The 20,825-nt window shown below is 39.1% G+C and overlaps 1 protein-coding gene across 8 annotated transcripts in view; it reads right to left on the bottom strand.

Annotated features, from left to right (window-relative positions):
- map2 (microtubule-associated protein 2) overlaps positions 1 to 20,825 on the bottom strand; it is a 93,998-nt gene that overhangs the window by 60,663 nt on the left and 12,510 nt on the right. For all 8 annotated transcript variants that reach the window (XM_071457760.1, XM_071458001.1, XM_071458084.1 and 5 more), the window contains exon 2: positions 5,874 to 5,926. The gene's annotated coding sequence lies outside the window, so the exon portion shown is untranslated. The remainder of the gene's footprint in view (positions 1 to 5,873; positions 5,927 to 20,825) is intronic.

The following is a 20,825-nucleotide window of genomic DNA, read 5'->3' as shown; positions in this document are numbered from 1 at the left end:
AACTGCTGTGTCTTTATCATAAGGCAAATCACACTCAGGCTTAGTAAAGTACCATTCAGCTTTGGTTTCATTCATTTAGTCCATCAAACTTGGACAATGCAATTCAACATGAGACATTTCAATCGTTTCCATCCATTGGTGACAAAAATCTGTACATTTTCCAATCCATGCATGTTTTAAATTGTCAATTGCACTGTGGTTTATTTCTCAGTCCTAAAGACACATGAAAGGAATAAGATTATTAAGAGGAAAAGAAAATGGAAGTAAAAAAGTTCCCATTAACTCCCGTCCATGAAGCATGTATGTAAAGACTGAACATACTGAGAGTTTGACTGTAGTGTATCCAATCAAACCAAGATCAGGATTACCACTGATCTTTTCTGTTTTTATACAGCATCTCTACATTTAAACATTTTTATGTATAAAAGTTTTTACAAGTTTTCAGAATATATACATGTGTTCTTGGAAAAGCTTTAAGATACAGGAGAGAAATACGATGATTTGCTTTCTTGCTAAGAGTTAGATCGATACCTTTGGACAGATTCAGACTAGCTGTTTCCCTCTGCTTCTAGTCTTCCTGCTGAGCTAAAATAAGCTAAGCTAAGATAAACTAAGCTAACCATTTGCTGGAGTGATACTCATGGTCTCTCTCGGCAAGAGAGTACATCAAATTAACATTAAAATACAGTGTCATTAAGTTTTAGTAAATTCTATCTGATCAAGGCCACTGTGTGCAGAATGTTCATCTGATTAAAGCATTTTCCATTTTATTCTTAGACTCTTCCAGGACAAAATTGGTGCAGGTTTTAAGTTGTTTTCAGCCCATTCATTTCAGTGTACTTAAGGATGTTTATCACAGCTGTCAACCACAAGGTCAGAGTTGGATGACAAAGACTGGGGCAGATTTGTAACTACTGACCAGTTTGAGCTAATATCTGAAGAAACTCACCAAAACTCACATCCTTACAAGAATCTGTCAGCATAAACCCAAGGACAGAAAAAGCCTCACTATGACTCTAAGGTATGAAATGTTGCTTTCTGGCTTTTGAAAATAAAATACATGTTGCACCCTATTATTTACCCTCAATTGTACCCTATTTTGAGAGCCGGGTTTCTGATGGTCATACCTATCAAGCTCTTGATCAAGATAAAGATACATATCTGCAGAATAATCAGATGATTATCAGATCAATGAGCGCCGACAAAAGACATAGAGAGAAAGACAAAGAGAGTAAACGACACTGAATGGCAGCTGAGTGAGATAAAAAATCAAACAGGGCACAAAGAGAGCAGAGGTGGTCAAGCAGAGGGAAAGAGAGAGAAAGAAAGAAAAAGAAGAAAATGAAAGAATGAGAGGGGGTGGGGTGGGTGGGGGGAGTAGGGGGGTCTGGGCCATTACATCACTGCTGCAGTGGCTGACAATATGAACTTTCTAGCTCTCCCTCTCTTTCTGTCTATAGAAACTGCCATCGAACGATGTAAGGATGTTTTTAATCTAACATTCAAACCACATAGTGGATGAGAGTCATATGGGTTGAAACCTAAGTATGGCCTTATACAACAAAATATATCATAATCACTATTCCTTAAGTTTCCCGTATTACTGTAGGAATACTCATATGAAAATATATAAAAGGACGTAAAGCTATGCTGTAAGTCCTCATAGGAATATTAAAAGATTGTTACATAAGGTTTGAAATGATACATTTTTTTTTTAATAATTCAGTACTTGTTGATAGCATTTCTCACTGCATACTGCTTACATCTCTCAGGCAGCACTGCTGAATGATGCAACACGTCGCCTGATGGTTTCATGATGCATACCACGGTGTCATGAAATTACAGGTAACAGACAGTGCCAAGTGATTTAAACAATGCAGAAAAATGTACACACAAAATCCATGTGGCTCTAAGGCTACTGCCAGATTGGGAAGGATCCCATCTTCATGGTTAAAAGAATCTAATATTGACTAGTAAGAGGCAGAGCACAAACTGTGGTCTTCAAGTCACATCCTTTGTAATACAAACCATCCGACCAGACCTCCTCCATGTGACTTTCTGCAGTGGCGTAAAATCATGCTATAGTCATTATGTGTATGTCTGCAGACCACTGAACATTCACACAGGTCATTTTAAGTGCTTTAGGAAAAAAACAGAGGCTGCTATTTTTAGTGGTGAGGCAAGTCTTAAATGAAAACATGCATTTAAAAAAAGTTCAATCTATTTATACTAACGGGACAAATTCTAGGAAAGTGTAGTTTTGCATAAAGTGAATTGTCCTCTCTCTGTTGGTAGTGGCTTGTAATTTGTAAGAGGTGTAATAATTAATATCGGACCCCTTGGATTGTGAGAAGAATGTGCCCAGGTCAGGATCGCCTGCCTTTCTGGAGGAGAGAGGAGGAAAGTAGAGCGAAGAGGCCAAACAAACAGGAGAAGGTCAAACAGACCTGCTGGGAAATGCCACTAATGTTTTCCTTCAGAAAGACAGCAGGGGAGAGAGATGGAGGGAAGGCTTGCCTGTTTTCACATCAGGTACTTTCATTGTGTTTGAATGTACACGTTAAAAACTGACAAAAAGCGCCCTGCGAGGCCCTACTGAAGGCCTGAGTATGTGTCAAAAAGGGAGGGAGCAAGTGCAAAAGACCTGTGGGAGTGAGGAGAACCAAAGCACATACAGGAGCTGAATGATCAATATTGATTGTTGAGTTATAAATATTTGAGCGACAGCTGTATGAAAAACTTGAATACCAGTGAATACTGTCACTTGTAGTCAGCCTAAAAAGTAAATTAAATGTAAGGAAGCACTCATTGATGTGCTGTCAATGATGAGGAAGCTGCTTAGAGCAGAGGCTCCAAACCTTTTTTGCACAGAGGGCAGTTTTTTTATCAACTGTTTTGTTGTAGAGTGGCCAGTGTGGGTGTGTGGGGGATGGTGTGGGGCTTCACAACCAAAGTTATTCAAGTCAGATGTTGGTGTATTATAAAAAGACATTAGTTTCCTCTGAGGAAACGCTCGATGTTTATTTGTTTTCTCTAAATCCTTGTGAGTTGCATATTGCAGCAGTAACAGGAACATAGCCCACGCTGACTGAGAAGCTAACATGGTGATGACAGAGTGATGACTTGTGTAGTGATGACATCCCTCAGTTCACTGTCTCTTTGTTGTGAGTGTGACAGGAAGTGATGAACAAAGATGCTGCACTCAGAGTCAAGTTCAAAGTAATTACCACACACATTGTTACCCTTTTTTTTTTTGCAGACTGATATTATTGAAACCACTGGTTTAGGACACCTTCATTTTTAAAAAGGTAAAAAAAAAATCACAACAGTTGAGTGAATTCCAATATTTGCAATTAAATTAATCCTTTTTCAAAATCACTGCACCCAGATGCCTTTGGAATATAGGAACATTAAATAGGATATAATTTCAGTTTCAGGACACACAGCACCACGTGAGCAGTTTCATTTTAAAGTATTTGATAATAGAACAGTGATATAATCAAGTCTTGTTGAGGTGACATTGTAACTATTATCAACTGAATCATTTTTTGTCTTTCAATTTTTTGTCTCACAGAAACTCACATGATCAAAGATGACAGAGTAAAGTGCAAGAAAAAAAAACAACTCAGACAGCCTATATCCATATACCATCATCTTCATACTTTGACATCCAGCCATAAGAGAGCAGCTAGCTTGTGTTAGCTCCCATGCTGAGGGGGGGCTGCTTACTGTTTTATACAAGCTGACATTTCTGTGAAATGTTGCAAAGTGGATTCTTGATTATAATCGCACCTGCTAGCATCACTTTCAAATAACGGTGCAAAATCTGTTCATATAAAAAATATGAAACATAAAAAACATTACTTTCATCTCACAGAAATTTCAAGCAAACTAACAAACTAAATTTACAGCTACAATATGAAAATTCTGGAGTTAGCACTGACATGAGACTCACGAGCAAACCACTGTGCTCCTCCCACTCCTCCCTCTCTCTCTCTCCACTCTCTCTCCACTCTCTCTCCACTCTCTCTCCACTCAGTTCCACTCCGCCCAGCCCTTCACCTACATCCTGGTCACATGCGCTGTCTCAACTAACGCAGGAATCAGGAGCTTGCTCTCCCCATAGTCAGCCACAGTGACATCTTCTAGCAGCTAATACCAGCCTGAAGCCTCGGTGCTAGAGGAGTAGTAGACCAGAAGCACGTTCACTTGTTGACTGACGGTTGTGAGCTCCCGACCCAGACTTCGGCCTTCTCTAATTGGTTAGAAGGGCGAGACTCACTCAAAAAAACTTTAGGGAATATCTCTGCACTGCTGCCAGGCTGCTCGAGTCTGGGTCACAGAAGCCTTTGAGAGCACCTCTCCACATTAAGATATGTTTTGGAGCATATCTGAATTAAAAATATATGAAAAAAAATAAAGTTACATGCTGTAGCTTTAATAGCTATAAAAGCATTGTTTTCAACACACAGTATACTATATCAAAATCTAATTAAATCAAGCGCTAATGCATCAGCAAACATTTGTACTGCCTGACCCAGCAGACACCGACCAATGAGCATTTCAGCTCTGGTTTGGCCAACTCCTGTGAGAACTGTTTTTATCTCTTTGTCATTAGCATTTGTCTCCCCTCCATTTTGTGCTGGGCAGATAGAAAGCAATTAGCTTGTGAGAGCTTATGACCTGGAAGCAGAGGCCAGTGGTTTTATATGGGGGCATTTGATGACATCCATAGCCACTCAACCATAAGGACCAGCAAGCCAAAAAACATAAAAGGTTGAAAGAAAGATGCATAGTTTTGTGGGATGGGCTTTACCGGCAGCCCTTTCGCATTACAGGGAGGCTTCTGATTCAGTACTATTATAAAATATATTGCCTGATGCAGTTTTTACAAATGGCTTGTTTCAAATTTTAATAAATGAATTATTTGATTATTATGACTGTCATATATCAAGAGATAACCGAAGCAGATAACAGACTGAAACTTTAATATCAAGCAACTAGTATCCATGAAGAAGTTTATTCAGCTGATTCAGATGATTCATGTTTGATGATGTTGATGTGTTGGTACTGCCTTCAAAGAAAAGGAGCACAATTTCAGGTGCAAATTGCAGCCATCAGATTCAAATGCCTGAGGTTAAGTCAGTAAACTGCACATAGCCATTATTAGCCAACCCAGCCGGTGTGCACTGCTTTTTACAAAGGCATGACAAGGCAAAGCCCATCTTTCTCTAGGTGGGGTGAGAGACAATTTTTAAGTCACCCTTTTGATTTGTCACTTCCAATCGGCAGAGAGGTGACCAGACCTGGCACCAGAAATTAATGTGGATAAACAGAGTGAATCTATAATGTCTCCGTTAGTGCCTTTCCACTCTTCACATGAACCATGTGAAAGCCAACAGAATGACTGTCTGGGAGTGTCTAGACATGTCCCCCCCCCACCCGACACACACACACACACACACACACACACCACTAACGTACTAACACACATACACTCAACATTAATTTCCAAACTAATGTAAGATACAAATGCATATGTTTGAGCTCTTGAATTCTTCATTAAAACATACAAAACACATCAATGAATTCAGTTACAAACGCACAGACAGAGAGAAAAACAGGGGGGGGGGGGCAAAAAGAGAAATACATCCGTTTTTTTTGTTTTTCTGCTGCCGTCTTTTTTCTGCTACTTCTGTCCTAGAGTGAAATTACAGTAGTGTCTATATGAAACCGGCACAGTGACGCAGCATCTTTGCAGCAGCACCCAAAGCCATATGCAGTAAAGAGAGAGAGAGAGAAAGACACAAAGAGCAGGGGAGGGGGTGACAAAAGAGGGCGAGCTAGTGAGAGGAAGAGACTGAGAGACTCACCTGGCGAGATGGGAAGTTGTCTGTGGCTCAGAGGAAAGGATAACATCCGAGACCTGAAAGGGTGAGAGAGGATAGGGGGAAAGAACAGTAGTGAGGGGGAGGGGGGGGGGGGGGGGGGGGGGGAAGAGAGAGAGAGAGAGAGAGAGAGAGAGAGAGAGAGAGAGAGAGAGAGAGAGAGAGAGAGAGAGAGATTAGACTTGGCTGCCAGTGCATTGGGAGTGCTGTGGCAGGTGGCACCTCAGTTAACACACACACACACACACACACACACGCACACATACACACACACACACACACACACACACACACACACACACACACACACACACACACACACACACACACAAACACACACTCCATCAGTATATCTTACGGACAGATGGAAAACAAGGGGTAGAGGCAGAGGTGATAAAGTAGTAAGAAATGGCTGAGGTGGGAGAATATGACTGATATCGGTTTCCAATCGATTGTGGATCTAAAGGAAGCCCTGTTCTATCACCCAGCTGGGAATAGCTGAGTTCACAGCAGAGAAAGAGATAAAGTAAAACCAAGAAAGGAAGAGCTTGTGTGTGTGTGTGTGTGTGTGTGTGTGTGTGTGTGTGTGTGTGTGTGTGTGTGTGCTTCATTTAATGTCACATGTTCAGTGCTCATTTGACAGCAGCCACAAAGACTCAGACGTATCGCCGCTTCTCTTCTCCTCCTCTTTCTCCCTCTCTCTCTCTCTCTCTCACACACACACACACACACACACACACACACACACACACACACACACACACACACACACACACACTAACACAACGGAAGGCCTCACAAAAGGGTAAACACAACGATACAGCTCCTTTTATCAGATACAAAGTCACGCACAAGACACAGTGACACACACTAAGTGGCTTTAGTCCGACAGCCACAGTCTGAACATACTGATACATGCAGACACTGTGGGCCACTGTGGGTATTGCAGCAAGAGGGCAGTGAATTCATATTAATGTGAACGACACTGAACTGGCAACAGACAACATGAATCAGTAATGTCAAAACACTACAGCGGCAAAAATTTCCAATAATCAATCAATTTCCATAAACAATTCAGATGACCTTTCCTCATTGTTGGACCAGGATAAATAGTCACAGGTTATTCACCTGTCCATATCCCTGACACTAATATCCTTTAGCTATACATATATCATAATAATAACAAGGTGAGCAGAGAAGAAGTTATTTTACAGCTTCCTCACCTAGTTCTGACTGTTATGGATAAGATCCTACACTCTTGGATGAGACATGAAGTCCCTCCAGCAGGGTTAGGGACCCCCCTGAAGCTCCACTCAACTTTTCTAACACCTTAGAAAACGATCCTTACCAGGTGCCAAAACCATCCAAACTGACAAACCAACGACCAAACTCTCTGTGGATGAGCAGGATCAATACAAAGATCTAGGGCTGTCCCCGAAATGTCAATGATTCAGATCATCAGACAAGAAACCCCCAAGTTCAGCAACACTTGTAGCAAAGAGAAGAACTTTATTTGATGGACGAATTTCAGCTTGTGGCCTTCATCAGGGTCATCATAAAACATATCACAGGTAGCATTCAAATAGGACAGGTATTAAACAAAAAAATACAAACCAGCCAATCATGTGTGAACACATACATAACTGCCTATGGGGCTTCTTCAAAGGTGGGTTGGGCCTGTGGTCATGTGGTTTCAGGGCAACACGAGAACCCCCCCGGTCAAAGGAAAAACTGCATCTTGATGTCAGTTGAGGTAGGGTGTATCCTTAACTAACTATAGATATTTTCTTATTTATTTTAAACCCCAATCCCCTCCTGAAAAATTGAATATTCACCCCAAAGACATTCACTTCTGGAAAAAAAACTTAAATTCTTCAAGCCATTATACAAATCTTGTGGCCATGGACGCAACAGACACAACAAACAGTCTCTCATTATTGCAGCCATTGCACACAAGTGGTGGTGTATAGGAGCTCAGTGCATAGGAACTACCTGAACTCCTTCACCTTCTTCATAATTAAAAAAAAAAAGATGTGTTTCTACCATGGCCTCAGATATGAAATTAATGATTCACAAGATGGTTCAAGGTTCAATGTACAATAAATACAGAAGGATGTCGTAGCTCTCAATAGGTGGAGATGCCATCCTCACTCCCATACTGGATCCTCTCCAGACAACTGCTGTGCTGTGATATTCCATTCATGAGTACAACAAAACAGGAAAGGGGCGACATAAATTCAAATCTAAAGCCCCTGAATGTGCTAGACACAGAACAAGACCGGTGTTCATATTTTTGGTGTTGAGTGCACATGAACTGAATGGCTGAGCAGCTTTCAGAACAAAACCTGGGACATTGTATTCCTGCACCTCCATGAAGAAAGCCTCAGCTTTTGCACAAAGCACATCTAAGAGAATTCCTAAATGAAAGACCAATTATCTCTGAGAGAGTAAAAAGCTGGTCTACTCCTCCAGGAGAATATGCAGAATCTGTATTTCTTCTCAACAATCTGTCGCAGTCCCACTCCAAACACATTCTGGAATAAATTTTCCTTGACAAGCTGGATGTGTGATTCTACAAAGCCTCACCACCTCGGTTCATGAGTTCGTGCTGACAGTGTAAGATGCAAAAGATATGAAGGTGAAATCTTATATTTTATTTATTTTATGAAGAAAAAACTCCACAAAGCTGCATCAAAAGCCATCTTAAAAGGTTTAGGAAATCCATACCAGTGTTTTCTTTTACAGATTACAACATTAGCTGATTAAATTCATCTTTGCATTTGCATCTCATTGATAGGTTGATCAACGAAATCAAAGAATACTGGGTGGCTTTCACCGTTCTGAATATCAAGGTTTCAGTGAACAGATTTTTGTGAGGTCTTGTTAACAACACTTGGCCCAAACTAAAGTGCCATTATTTCCACCAATGGCCACACCTTTATCGTGCCCAGTGCACCCTGTCACAAGTTTGACAAGCCCACAAACTCAAACAACGCTTCCTGGAAACACATACTCCATATTCAAATACACACAGAAACAACCATATACGCACTTTTACTTTTTTCTTTTATTTCAACTGCAACAGAGTAAATTTCTCAGTCCCTTATCTAATTAAAAGTGAACGCTCCAATCTTATGCTTTTGCAGTAACTGAGAGTGTGGTTATTATGAAGATTATTTTTCCCTAGTTACTCGATTGCAATAGCATTATACAAGCAACATGAACATAGTAATGTATCATATCATTATCATTTCAATCAAACCACTCCATACGTACGGTTGTTTGCTGAAGGCTCCAGGAAAAAAAAAAACAAAAAACAAAACACAGGGTCAACTTTTACAACAGCGCAGACCAACACCACTCACCAACACACTTAATTTGAATTCTAGGTAGAATTCTTTGCATTATGTAACGTGTAGGTAATTGTACTGTTCAACTAGCAATCATCAGGACTCGGGGAAATTACTGCTGCCATTGATTGCAATATGGGTCATTTTTGCATTTCATTTTGACTGAAAAAATATAAAAATAACGATGATGATGACATCTTAAGAGTATGATTCTTAGTTCGTGGCATCTCTGTAGCACCACAAAAACCAATATAATGGTATGTTGTGACACATTTTATCTTTATCAAAAATTGCAGCTCCTGTGATTTGGATATTGCACTTGGCCATATTGCCATAATATTTCAATTAATTGTTCAGCTCTATGCTGCTGTGATAATATGCCAGAGTTGTAAAATACTGCCTTAAAGGACTATTAGCTGTTGTGCAGTGTTTTCAAACTGCACTTCCTATCGTCTCCTCACTGGCACCCGTAGCACCATGTTCACACAAACACGGCCCCCTTGACTGTGTATTTTTAAAAAACACACTGCTATTTTTAGTCTGCACACAATATGTTGTCTACTAGTCCAATTACGCTGAACCGGGTATCCCTGAAGAGAAAGGACCACAGGATTAGAAGAAATGTCACATATAGGACAGGGGGTGCGTACAATAAAACCAAAAAGACACTTTGGGTCACTGTTATACACATACAGCACAAAGCCATTACATTGCCAAACATCTGTAATAGAAATAGAAAAATGTGATTGGTCAGAATTACTTTTGATTACTTCTGCAACTGAAAAATGTGTCTAAAACATGATCCTTATACACAGTCTTCATCCTAACAGTTCTCCAAAGCAAGATTTATTGCTTATTGTTTATTTTGTTTGCTTTGTTGTCGACATTAGCAATTTGTTAAATTGTCATAAGCCCTAGGGAGACATGGTATGGTATCTTACTAATTCACCTGTATTTGTAATGCCCAGTCAACTCGTCAGTGAGTCTGCCAATCAGTCAGTCAGCCAGTCATTCACTCAGTGTCTGCGCTTGTTTCATAGTTTCATCAGACTAACGTCACTCTGCATCTGATCAAAATGAAAGCTCAACAGACAGCTATTCAGGAACAAAATGGTTCCTGGGGCTTTGCACCATTGTCTGTCTGAATTTTCATCATCATTTAAAAGGTCTTGAAATCAGTCACTCATAAAGAAACTTGCATTGCTTAACTTTTTAACCTCAATGGGAAGGGGATCCAACGAGCACATTTTCTCATTAATGAAACTGCTTAAGATTTTCTTATTTCAAAAGGCTCGATTTGACAAATCATTACTTTAAAAGCTTGTCAATTTATAGTCTTTCTGTTGTAAGATTATTGATAATATGAACAGTCAGAAAACCTTACAGTAAACATCCATACAACCAACAGGTAGTACATAAATGGCAATCCCTTTGGTTATCAACACTGCCCTTTACAGTTCCCTCCTGATGAATTGGAAGTTAAAAAAAAAAAAAAACATAACCAAAGACCTCAGCGGGCCGTCCTGCTGTTATTCACATGAACTATTCTTAATCCGATCAAATAGTGTTTGACAAAGAAGCTGGATTTCACACATGACGCACCTCATGATTCACCCCTTAACCTGGTCATGGTGTCAGAAAAATTACCAGCGCTAGATAAAAAGTTTGTCAGCAGGGAGCGCTGAATGGGTGAATCAGGTGACAGTGGATCTGCAGTCATGCTGTGATGACACCAGCGCTGAGTTAACTAAAGCTTAGTCTTTGTACAGGGGCAAGAAAAATGATGTGACCCCTTTGGATTGACCTGGTTTTCTACATTAACTGGTGATAAAATGTGAGTTGATCTCCATCTAAGTTATGAGTACGGACAAACACAATGAGTTTAAGCCAATAACACACAAACTTTTACAATCTTTGGGTCTTTGTTGAGCACACCCATTAAACATTCACAGCACTGGTGGAAACACTAAGTGAACCTTTGGATTTAATGACTGCTCAAACCTCTTTTGGCAGCAATAACCTCAAACGAATACTTCCGGTAGCTGCTCATCAGACCTGTACAACGTTCAGGAGAAATTTGGAACCACTGCTTCAGCTCAGCCATATTCTGAGCATGTCTGGTGTTATTCAGTTACCTTTAAATGCAACACTCCAGAGACTGCATGGCTTGCTGTGTCATAATGTGAGCCACTATTACAGTAGTCTTCTTGTTGGATGTGCTGTTTGCTTGCTTTTTCCGCTGTGAGGGGCCCAAATTTAGCCAGAAGCTGTGAGCCATTTTAAAGTCTGTGATGGGATTATTATTTGACTAAATGTATAAATTCAAAATAGGGTCTCAGAGTCTCAGATTATTCAGATATAGTGAAATTAAGTCAGCAACATCTGTGAATATACAATCCTGACAGTAGGCATTGATCACTGTGGACTTTGTGGGCAAGCAGCAATATGAATATACCTTTAATTCCATGCAGAGCAAGTCTGTTGCTGTACATAATTCAGCTATTCCACTGATTCTGCGCTGTCGGAGACCTCTCATCTGTGAAATACAATTCACCATCATGCCAAAGCCCAGTGAGATCCACGGTCTATGATAAAGGAAATAGGAGTTGTCTCAGGGACTAAAACCAGCCAGTGAATCCGTAACTATCAAACATCAGGTTTGATTTTGTGTTATTAGTGCATTGATGACAGGTATTTTTCAGCCTGGAAGAAACAGTGGAATATTATGACTCATAAAATGATCTTTTACTTAGGACAGGTTTAACTCTGATGCAGTTTGTGTCTCTGATGATCCAGTTTATGTTGCAAAACCACAGAAATGAGATTCACAAATCAAATTATCCTCTATAATCGGAGGACATCAACATCCAGAAGAATGATAAATGGATATATTTTCAAAGGCAGCTGCAGTGTATTTTTGTTGTATGAAGGAGCCACTAAAAGGGTAAAAGGACAGGCATGTTTACCATGTATAAAGGATTATGCAAATACATTTTTGTACAGAGCTGGGTACTGATCATAAATATTTTTTTGAGTAGTGACATACTGGAAGTGTGTCCATAGCATTAAGTATAGACAATCTAAATTGTAAGATTATTTACTTGTTTTTTTTGTGGGAGAATGGGAGAATAAAGAAAAAAAATCATAAAAACTACAATCACTGTTGGACCTTCTAGGGGTGTCAAAAGAGGTCATTTAATATGCTCAATTTTAGACACCTTTTCCTCAGTCCTCCTTGCAAGGGAACTCTCAAATAACAGCACCAAGAGACTCTGCACTCCTAGAAAAAGAGTGAATGTGCCTTATGCCAACAGGATATACACACCAGGAGGCAGCGGGACAAAGAAATCAGGCAAGTAATTGGGGTGAGGAACAGGTCAGGAGACATAGAGAAATGAAAAAAAAAAAAGAAAACAGATTATACAAATATACCACAAATCTCTCCTCAGAATCTATTAATCCCTTTCTTTCTCTCTAAAGTAACATATACAGTAGTATCGGTCTAACTTTTCTTCTCCCTGGGCAATAAATGAGTAATGAGACTAATCACTTTTGAGTGTCGTGATGCGGAGGGAGAAGTATCCAGTGCTAAATTGTAGAAACACTGCTTCTCTGATTGCTCTTGTTTAATTTGTTTGAGGATCTAAGCATCAAGTGAAGCAGAGCAAGGCAGAAACAAAAATGAGACAGATGTAGGCACCATAATGTCCCAATAGATTTGTCAGTGTTATATGGTGTATATGATTTACTATTGTACAACTGATTAATGTTATGTGAAGCTGAAACATATTAAATATTTAAACAGTTGATTATTTGGTTCATTTTCCAAGGAAACCAATAGTGGATATGACCTGGTTCACACTTTTATAGACAAAACAGTTAAAGTCAAAAGCCTTCCCTAATCCTTCACAGGTTTACTGTACAAGTTTGTGTATCTAGACTGAGGTACAGCAGCCAGTGTCATTCACACTCATAGTAACGGACACATGTAAGCCTGTGGCAAAGTGAGCTGAATGAGGTGTCCTGTTTGTCCTCTCTCCCGCTGTTCTTCAAGAAGACAGGGAACTATACAAGTGTAAAAAATGTCCCCACAGCACCAGTTTTAGTTGACACAAATAAGAAGAGAAAGCATTTAAGAGGCAAGTCTTTTAAGACAGAGAGCCTCCATAACATCACTGAACGTATACCTCGATACATCGTCCGACATGCTGCATTATCACATTTGAGGATACAGCAGAGAATTCAATCTTAAACTCAAACGCTTCCCGTGCCGAATCAGATTCTAAATATCCCTTCTTATGTCTGTGGTGTGCATCTCCCCCAGTTCTCATAATTCATTCTATAAATTAATTATGAGTTTTAATTTAAAAACTTTGAAAACCAAATTACCTAATTGGTCCTTTAATGGAGTATCATTATGACCATTATGGCTACCATTTTGCCGTTGTTTGTTGTAAAGGGAGCAACACCAATGGGTGAAATATTACTGTGTGTGTGATCTATTTGATTCTTGTCTGTTTTCATGCATGTATATTCCTAGAATTGCAACCATATTTATGCCTCGTTGTTTGTACTTTTGAAGTGTGTGCATGTGTGTTTCTTTGGGACTGCTGGGATGTTGGAAAAAGTGAGGTGCAGGCAGCCAGCTGTCTGGGTCCTCCCAGGCCACTGTGGTCTTTTCTGAACCAACATCAGTCGCTCTTCTGCTGGGTGGGGTTTGGAAGATGCCGTCTGCTTTCTTCCAATGGAGCACACACACGGCCCACATTAAAAATGACTGCTAACTATCAGCGCGGTGACGTTGCTTACACAAGGAGAGCATTTGTTCATTTGTTTCAGTTACATGGTGCCATTGCTATTAATTCCAATTTAATAGCTCGGAAAATAGAAATAAACCTGTAACCATCAGTGTGGTCCATGTCCGAGTTCACAATTCCCATTTGTCTTACTGTAAAGAAACGTTTGTTGTTTTCCACACCCTTTTCAGTTACATAATTAATTATTATTGAACAAAACAGTGCTTGTCATTACCCTCAATAAAAAAAAACTATGGATATCAGTATTGACCCACAAAATTTCAAGTCAAATTACTTGGTATTCATTGGTTAATCACTAATTCACTCACTAATTACATTAGCTCATTTTTTATATTATATATATATATATATATATATATATTGTTTTCACCTAACTTCTATTCTCATACTCTCACATTGCTGCTAGGATGCTCATTTTCCACATGAGTGTTTGAAAGACACCGCTGCCTTTACTGGAACGATATGGGCAAACCACCCTGTCAAGGATAATCAGCTTACACGTTATTTGTGTGACACCCAGCAGCAGAAATAGATAGCTGAGATAAAGAGATAGTGAAAAAAGGTAACTAATCTGGTTACCATCTATCTAACCAGTTATCCAAAACAATACACAAAAACATTTAGGTTTATTCAAGCATAATGATTAAATGTAAAACTATTAGTCTGCAGTGTCTTTCATTTTTAAAAATTAAAATATAAACAGTATGTGTGGCAATGTGATAACAGTAATGAGACTTCTCATACCTTGGTCTCATTATCCAGCCAGTTGTTTAGTATCACAACAAACCCCAATGAGCCAGCATTGTCTCCACTTAACCTCCCTATGACAGTAAAACCCTAAATTTAGCAACTGCTGCCCTAGTTCAACATTTTGTCTTCTAGTGCAAATTCATATTTAACTAATAGCTGTCATTTCTGAATGTTGTGTGATGGCAAGAACTTGTGTAGTTTTTTACATCGAGTCACAGCACTGGAATAACAAGAAATAACCAAGAGAAAAAAGCAAAAAAGAATGATGTAAAGAATGGTAAAAGATCTACAGTCAAAAGGCCACCAGCAGTTTAAGCAGTTTAGCTTCACGAGATGAAAACACATTTCAAATAATTCAAAGGAACAAGTCCTTCCCTGGCCTTTGTATGGTGAAACACTGAATATGTATGTTTCAGGGTGATAAAACATCCTGCTGAAGCACTGTGGCTCTTTCAGGCAAGTGTTTCCTCCGCAGTCGACCAATATAACCCCTAATTTTCCTTTGCAAATGAAAACAGAGAAAAAGAAATTGACTGGGGGATGAGAAAGGAGAAAAAGAGAGTGAAGCTCTGAAAACAACCTTTTTTTAACTCCAAATTACGGGACTGAATTTCCTCTCCCTGTTCTCTTCCTGTTCAATGCATTTCATTTCTTTGCTGTGCTTAAAAAAAAAAGAGGAAAAGAGTTAACATAATAACAAAGGCTTCACACACATTAAAGAATAAATGACCTTGCTAAAATTAGATTTCTCCCTTTCTCTGCCGTTTGCCCCCATCACCCCTGTTCCTCTACCTCATTTTGCCCGTTTGCATTACTCCGTTTCTCAGCAGTTACAGCGTGAAAGGAGCCGCCATATGTGTCATCAAATAAAATGTCTGCCCTATCGTCATCTGACGTTGTACTGCTTCAGATGGTGGTGCTCTTTACAACAGAGCAACCGTTTTCACAGATTCTTTATTGGTTTACGTGGGCTGCAATGTAAACACCACCACTCAATTATATTACCAGCAAAAAAAATTACCACACAAACACACCACTGCACACAAACCTACACTGCATGCACACACATATGCACAAAGACTCACTAGCAGACGCATATGGACAGCTTATGGTTGTGATCTCTCGCTGTTGTTTGAGCGTAGGAGGACGCAGCTTTCAGTGCCAGTGCAGACTCCTATCTAAATATGTGGCAAAAACAATCTCGAGACCAGTCTTCATATGGTTTTTCAAGGTGAGCCACGTGAGTTTTAAAGAGCATCAGAGCTAACGGTGTCATCAACACTGAAATACAAGACATTTTATTCTGGATTATAATAAAGAGTACAACATTCCTCAATATGACCAATAAGACACTTACACAAGAAGGGTGCAGGAAGTGCATGAGATTTACAGCTATCTTCATCATGGTTTGCATTGTTTTAATAGTAATCAGACCATCTCACTCTGAGACACATGTATTTTCTTTTTTTCCATATGAGAGAAAACTATTACTGAAAAATGTTAACCTTTAAACGATCCATCTGATATGAAATCAAAATTATACTGTAAGTTCTGAGAGTGATAATTAAACTTGAACTTCAAATGGACAAAACTTATAATAACACTGAGTAAATAATAAAAATACAATTAATATAACTTAATAAGATTTTGAAGTGCAATAGATGAAGTAAACTCAAAGTGAAAATTAGTTTTTCACTTTTGTTAAGAGACTAGCTTGATTCGTTGGTACAAGCTGACAAATGTGAAAAAAAGTGCTTCCTACAACCAAAAACATGCCCTGTGTGATCACAGCCTTTATATAATTTCCATCCTCTGTCCTACATGCAATATATAACAGGAAAGATCATTTTAGCTTGAATGTAGCACACTTGAATGTAGGTCAATATTATGCATTAAATACCATATTCTATGGACCTCTCTGGCATTGTGCAGTGTTTGTGTGGGTGTGTGCCTGTGTGTTTGTATGTATCAGTATCACAGAGACAACAAACAGGGGAGCAGTGAAACTGTGGGCCACAGCAGGCAACACAACTACTGTTGAATTAATAAACAACTGTGGGCAGGAAGCCCTGCTCAAGTGTGTTTGACCTATAAATGTTAACCTGGGGGTGGCAACAAAAATGTACTGATATCAAATTCATGTCTTACAATGTGCCATAACAACGATAATTTAGTAATTCAAACTGATTTGATTTTATTAATGTAAACTGTTACTTTACTAATAACTAAATACAATTTCTGTTAGGGACTAGTTTATGGATATAAAGAATTGTTGACAAAAAGTAGTTTAGATTGCTGGAACCTGGATACTGGGAGCTAGCATGGCTAGCTGGCTAACCGCAGTAGTTGTAACTTATACAGCATTTTATTATCATTAGCATCTATCACTGGCAATGCACTTACTGCAGCAGAGCAGTATCTCTCTATCTGAGCTGTTGCTCTATTTTACCATGCAGTTATATAAAAGAAGCATGTAAACGATCAATATGTTCCTCAGTGAGAGGTCAATCCCATCAACTCCCAGAACCTGGTTGAACATTTCACATGTCAGAGTTTAATCAGACTGAACTCCGATCACGTGAGGTGAACAGACAGAGTCAATGTCTAAACAAAAGCAAATAAATCTTGCACCCTTCCTGGTTGACTATTTTCATGACAGACATTTCGTGTAAATAATAAAATGAATGATGGCTGTATTCTAATTAGGCACTTCAGTTTCAGGGTCCTGGTCCTGGCACTGTGCACGCTGGCTCAGTGTCACTGTCATGGCTTACTGGGACGCTTGGAATAAAGCCATGGTTAATGTTACTGGTAACAGCTGTACCTTCCCTGCTATGACATGTTAAAATGTCTGATGTGAAAAAGGCCTATGGGGAGCAAACTTCATCCTGATCATCCCTGGAGGCTACGTGCTACTTTGACTGCTGATTAGTGATTGGCTTCTGTCAAGAGAAAACAAGAGTGGCAATTTAATCCGTATTTGACTAGATTATGTGAATAGCAGTTGAGTTGTCTGTTAAATACTCTAAAATACTAATACTTTTTTTTTTTTTTTTACAAAATTTACAAAAGTGACAATACATTACACTGGATTCAAACAGTGGCTAGTATTCATGGTAATTCATGGTAGAAAATATATACCACTCTTAATTTCACCAAACTATGGCTAAATACACAGCTTTAGAGTTGTTGCTGTTGTGCTTTGTGACATTTGGGATGAAAGGAACAGTACAGTTATGTTGACCAATGAATCCTCCTCCTCGCTGTCTCAACTGAATTTAGGCCTCACTGTTACATGAACAAAATTGCCAAAGCAGCTCGCTGCACATTTGTAAAGGAATACGTACACTGTCTCGTTCTGTCTGTAAGGTTTAAATAAAAACACACACCATATCTATCATATTGACATCATAAAAACATATTTAGGCTTTAATGTGAGTCTGTGTGTGTGCGTTTTTATGAGTGTTTGTGTGGTTGCTGGTTGGCTCGAGGGAGTGGGGAGGGTTGCTGTGGGTGGTAATGAGCAGCCGCTCAGTTTCCACAGCAACACCTTAACTCAGTCAGTCTCCATGGCAACTGATAACAGCATTAGCTGATTCAGCCTAAGTGAAGGTTCATATCAGACCGAGGGAACTGGATTTTTTTCCCCCAAAAATGGCAGCTGATGATAAATGGAAGTGGGAATGTGGGGAGTGGGGACTCCTGGGATACATTAGCAAAGAAGCCAACTCCACCTAAGCCACTGGACCAAATTGGCGGGTATGAAGTGTAAAGATATCTCGTGATATAAGGTATATTAGATATTGAGGTGAACTCGTAAACAAAGATTGTCAAACTGTAATTTTACAGTTTACAGACAGTCCATTTCATCTGGAGCACTACACAATTGTCCTGTTTCAGATACAAACAAACTCAATATGAAAAGAGGGTATGTTCAACATGAAAACAAAGCAAATGTTCATGTCAAGGTATTTGTAAGAATTTGATCTCTTGGCAATTGTGTTTATTGACCACAAACAGCCTATGAACAGACTGTACAGACATTACCTATAGCTAGCTATTAATGTAAGCACAGTGTGTTTATGCTGTGTCTAAGTGACAGTCTTCACCTACAAGTTACACCCATATAAAATTACAGGTTTTTGAAATGTAAAGACGGAAATAACAGCAACATATGTCATATATTTTCCATCTGTAATGTGAGCTTCCAATAAATCCAGAGAAAAGAAGACTACAACATCCTGATTGTATAAGTCTGCATACCCTTTCACACTTGGCACTCTAGCAGTGTTCAAAGTTGACCAATCACATTCAACAATTATGCCTCTAGGTAAACAGGATGTATCTGACTAACCCCAGATTAAAGACAACTGTTGCTGTCAGATTAGCTTGATGTTTTTTTGTTGCATCCTATTGAAAGAGCCATGGTCCGCAAAGAGTTGCCAGCAAAAATGTGAGATCCAATTGTTCAAAAGTACTAATCAGGAGAGGGATATAAATAATCAAAGGCATTGTATGTACCATGAAGCACTGTCAAAACCATGGCCAATAAATGGATCAAATGTGCCACGAAAGACATTGCATAGATCAGGACATCTTCCATATTCTGCACATGGATACAGCTGCAATTTGAGGGAACTTGAACTAATAAACAAACTTGTGCAAAGTTAATAAGACCTATTCACCAAGACTAGTTTTAGTTGGGCTGGGTGTGCAGACTTGTGCGTGTTTTTCCTAATAATTAAATCTTTTTTTACTCTGGATTTCTGTTTGTTGGAAGGTCAGATTAAAGATGGGAAAATTCTGACCTTTCTGTTATTGCTGCAATTTCGTAAGTGTATGTGGACTTTTTTATCCCCCACCTCTAAACTTCACTTCACATCGAGGGTGAATGCATCTTTTTCGCGGGGACACTGGTGATGGTATCAAGGAACAATTGCATTGGAAGCCTTTGTGGCACATTAGATTAAATTCTATGAATTTTCAACTCATCAATAAACAGCTACCAAAGACTTCAACCAGTGGTGCAGCACTTTTACCCTACACAATGAAATATAACCCAATTAGCACAAACACAACACACATCAAATCAATACAATAACTTAACCTTGGTTTTAATTTTCCTTTACCCTCATCACATTCATCCTGACAATTAAAATAAGGGGGAGGAACAGGGGAGGGTTGGGGTTGAGGCTAAAGGAGAAATGATCAAATGAGAGGTAGCATAGCAACTGATGAGCCGCTCGAAGAGCAATGACAATGATACTATAGACCATCTAGCAAATGGATCACACCAGCCACAACAACCATCAACATGTTGACGTTCCGACCCATTAGTATTCAGTAGTTATTACTACATTGCTATTACAAGTACTCAGCACTCACCCATCTTTGAAGTTAGTCTTCATTTTGATCTTATCTACACATCTGTAAAGTTGCATGACTTACAAAGCTGTGACACTATAACAGTGACAAAATCTGTCCAAACATACAAACACACGGCAAAGCACTGAAAACCACCTCTACTTCCTGCAGCATGAGTATGTTTCTAGGACCATATTTTGCCATAATGACACACATACACAGACTGTCAAGGTGAAGAATTCATTGTAACTGTGGGTTGGTATGGTTTGTTACTCTGGTGTTATTTGTTGCGTTGTAAGGCATGTGCATATTCTGATCTGCCCTAAAGTCTCACTGAATCTAATCAGGGTTTCACTACACATTTTTAATGTATTGTTTTACATGACAATGAACATTTTAAGAAAGATAAAAATGAAGAAAAGATAAGAGTTAAAAATAAGTATTACACCCTGTTTAGACCTGATGCGTTTCCGATGCATTGCTCATGCATATCTCACTGTTCAGCTGCTTCCAAGAAAGCAGTTCAGTTACATTAAGGAGTCATTTAGGATTTCCTATACTTATTTTTATAGCTGCTTGCGAGATAAATGACCAGCAAAACAAACAGAAATGGTCCGATATTACAGCATTTGATCCAAAAGACAAACTACAGTATT

The sequence above is a fragment of the Trachinotus anak genome, unplaced genomic scaffold (assembly GCF_046630095.1).
Source record: "Trachinotus anak isolate AG129_WGS33_773 ecotype Australia unplaced genomic scaffold, CSIRO_AGI_Tana_v1 ptg000001l, whole genome shotgun sequence".
In the NCBI taxonomy this organism is placed as follows: domain Eukaryota; kingdom Metazoa; phylum Chordata; class Actinopteri; order Carangiformes; family Carangidae; genus Trachinotus; species Trachinotus anak.
Note: the sequence above shows the minus strand (reverse complement) of the source record. Positions and strands in the feature narration are given on the sequence as shown.